The following is a 4,200-nucleotide window of genomic DNA, read 5'->3' on the forward strand; positions in this document are numbered from 1 at the left end:
CCCCAACATATAGATCAGTACTATTTGGGCCCATCAACCCCTAATTCAGTTGTTACTTGCCCTAAAGAAGTCAACCATCAGAATGCCTAGCTTCCCAAGAAGTTTCATGACCAAAATCATCTAGAAACTACCTCTAAGAATATCAGCGCTGGCAGGCCTTCATTAGGGTGCATTGCAATGCAGACCATACACTGATAGGGTGCTATGCAGTGCACTTGGTCCCTCTTTGGCCTGCGCTGGGCGAATTTGAGTGAATTTCCATTAGGGTTTGAAAGATTCCTCATCCATTGGATGCCTCTAGAAGTTTCTCAAGGCTATCTACTCCTTTGAGCTTGTATTTGGATGAGGAAGGGAGTTAAGGAACATCAATCCCTTCATCCCTTCGTCCATGGAACTAAATTCTAAGTTTGGGAGGGCAATCATTATCACCATTTATGGCATAACTTCCTTCATTCACCTATAAAAATACCACTCATCTAATCGATCAAGGGCTATAAATTATTGAATTATAGGAAGATGTTTTTAGTATGAGACTTGAGTTGATTTCAAGTATTGTAATGATGTCAAAATGTCTTTCTTGTTATGAGGAGAGGATGGGATTGAACTGGAGGAGTGATGCTGAATCGAGCAATGGGTTGTAACTCTTTGTTTTACTAATAAAGCATTCAAAGCTTTTTCCATATGTTTGTGTTATTCATTTATGCTTTCATATGTGTATCATGTACTTGATTCCATGGTACATTTAATCAATAGATCATTATCATATGCTTTGATTGGTTGTTGTCTTCTGTCTGTGTGCACGTACTCTTCAAGTGGATGAAGTATGGAGAGGAGCAACAGAGTTGGTCAAGGGAGATAAGGAGTAAGCGAAAGCTATAGGTAGGCTTCTTTTCTTCTTTTTTTATCGATTGGTCATAGTAAAAGTAGAGAATGCTTTGCACTGTTGTTCTAGAGTTAGCTACTAGTCTAGGGGTTTAAGCGTTTATTCGTAGACACTAAAAATTCCCAAAACAAATTGGCAACTCTATTGGGAAATGATCATTCATCCTAGTAGCTTATCAACCTCTTAAAACATTTCTACATACTATACTTGTGGTTGCTCATTGAATTTCAGTCTTCTTTCATTAAAAACTGAGCCAAAATTGTGCCAAATTGTCTTCAAATTTGCTTACTGTCACCTGCGTAGCCCAATGAAGGACACAGTGCACTATAATGTACTTCCTTCATAGACCATGTATGTTTCAGTGCACTCTCTCACTACTACCTGCGCTGATCCCTTGAGGGTCAGTTTCCCATCTAGGAGTTGAATTTTTGGAGCCAATTTTCTCCTGTTTGAATGATTTCTGAATGTCAATGATGTATTGTCTATGAAAATAGTGTTTCATCTCCTTACCTGGCCCTACTTAGACTAGGATTGATAAATGTCTCTTATGTATTTAGTTTATCATTTTCAATCTATAGTCGAAAGTTAGTTTTTCTATCGATTGGTCTTTAGCGAAAGAAAGTGTTGTAAAATCGTATTTTCCTTCAAAAATTGAATTTTCGTCAAATATTCATTCACGAAAGATCAATTGATTGATGTGTGAAAAATTATTAGTCTTTTCATTGGAAGTGTTGTAATTCTTCATTTCTTTGAAAACGAAAGTGTCGTAAAGTCTTCCTCCCCTTGAAAAGAAATTGTTGCAAAATCATCCTTTTTATGAAAAGGGGTTTTTGATCGATTGTGCATATTTCCTTTTTGTTCATTCACATTAAGGGAAATTGAAAAGAAATACATGCATGTTGCATTGAAAAAGTTTGTTTGTGTTGATAAGGAATAGTGTAGGGAATTTTCATTTAGATTGTGCTCTTTGCTCCTTGATCAAAAGAAATCGGATTACTTTATCCCTAACTAGCTAGGATTTTCAACGTTAAATAGAATGGAAAGAATCTTATCATGATAGTTGCATTCCTAGGAATTTCATAATACATCACCTGGTGAACTTTAAAGGAAAATTCCTAAGCAAGATCAACTTAAAATAAACATCAATTTACCTAATGGATCATTGTCATTAACACAAACATTTAGTGGTTCTAGGCTAGATATGTGTTCTGGCATTGTAAAACAAAGTAGTTGTTGCTAACTTGTCTGCAATACATCCCGAGTGCGATACCTCATTCCACGTATGTGAGTATATTGTAGCTCATCCACGTACCTGTAGGTATATTGGGCAGTGTTACAGTACGTAAAGTATATGGGAATGCTCTCACTGTGCGGTTTTGCATTAGACAATGCTTATACGGACTAGGCCTCCATGTATCTTTGAGCATATATGGGAGGAAAACTCTAGGTTGCCATCCATCCTTAAGTAACCAAATCGACCGCCTTGTAAACTATGATACACCAAACACATCATTTGGGGAGATTTTCTGCCCGTACTTCTTGGTTCGCCAGGAGGTATTTTGCAGTTCACAGTTGCTTGGTAAACCATTTGCCTAGATTATCCCTCTTTTGTGTTGTTATATTACTTTTATTAAAATAAATTTAATTGGTCATGGATAATATCCTCCTCGCTCGCTCCTTAGTTGATCTTAGGTTGAAACATAAGGTGAAAAATCTAGAGTCCACCGATCAAGGAATTCCTTTTGATGGGAATCCTAGTCCTTTTCCTCCTTTCGGAAATATTGGTGCCCCATATATGGCTACAATGTCCCTTTCGGGATTTACCATTGGCTTGCCAGTATGGTTTTTTTCAACCTCCTTAGTTCAAAATGTCATGATTTCTCCAAAATTGAGTACACCTCCAACTGGACAAAATCAACCTCCAGTTGATACTAAGGTTGACCCTTTGCCTTCATCCTCGGTTGTTTCTTCTTCCCCTTCTTCCTCTTCGCCTAGTGAAAGTATTGGTACTAGTAACTAGATGGCTAAGAAGAAGAAGAAAGGGAAGAAGAAGAACCAGAAGCAAATTCAACACAGGGGAAACCAAGCAACCATTGCTTTGAATGCAACATCTAATGAGAAACCATCCATCAAGCCTCACAAAGTTCTATATCCATGAAAAATTTATGCGAGAGACCATCTTCTTCGAAATTGTCCTAATATTCCTCAGATCTTAGAAGAATGGTCTTCCCGTTCACATCATCCTATGTCATCGGCTTTTCGATATCATGCTAGTGACACACCATGAACTAGTGATAGTAAAGTTCATGGAAAGAAGGGTAAAGTTAAGTTTCCCTGTAGGTTATGTGAAGGTAATCACCCCATTCACCTTTGTTCCTATTTGGATGAAGCCAAAAGAGTGTTGGATAACCGTCTTGCTTCACTGCAGCAACTTCCAGCTGGTTACAGGAAACTCTCTCTAAATCCTTCACTATTTGATGAATTGATTGACTCAAATCAAATGTCGGTCAAACCCACTCTCTCTGAAAGTGAATCCTCTGAGTCTATACCCGACCCAAATTAGCAGGTCGAGGTAACAGTTGACCCGATTTCACCTTCAGCTAATCGTACCTTTCCTGAAGAGAGTGAACATGATACCACTCAAGTTCTTTTTATTTCTTCAGATTCCAATGAACTTGGGGGTACCTCCAGTTCTCATAACTCAAGGGGTTAATTCTCCTATTTCTACGGGACCCCCTCTATGTAGTCTAGTCATTTCCTTTGATTGGAATCGACTGGCAGGATTTTGCCTTCCTTCTTATGTTCCTTTCCAAATCATAGTACAAGTTTGTAATATGATTGTATCTGGCACTATTATAGATGAAGGTGCATTAGTGAGTATCCTTTCGTCAACTGCTTGGCAAGCGCTTGGTTTGCCCCCGCTTGTGCTTGTTACCCAGAATCTGTTGGGTTTTAACAGAGGAAATAGTCAACCATTAGGGATCCTCCCTCAGTTACCCATTACTTTAAGAGGAAAAATCATTTATCTGAATGTGATGGTAGTACCAGGCCCTCTAGATTACAATTTACTTCTTTTGAGTGATTTGTTTCCCGCATGAAGGCAGAATTGTCACCATTGACCAGCTTTCATTTCTCTGTCCAAATATGGTTCCTAGTCAACCATCTTCTCTAAATGGTCCTTTTGTGCCAATTGTATCATCCTCGCCATGGGTAATTATGTGGCAACCTGTTCCATACCTACATCAACTGACGATCAATTTAGTGATGTTGTACATTATGTATTGGGGGCATTGGAACCAAATCTCTCCTTCATGACC

Source organism: Pinus tabuliformis, chromosome 6 (assembly GCF_031772625.1).
Source record: "Pinus tabuliformis cultivar Carrire ecotype Pingquan chromosome 6, CPIR1, whole genome shotgun sequence".
In the NCBI taxonomy this organism is placed as follows: domain Eukaryota; kingdom Viridiplantae; phylum Streptophyta; class Pinopsida; order Pinales; family Pinaceae; genus Pinus; species Pinus tabuliformis.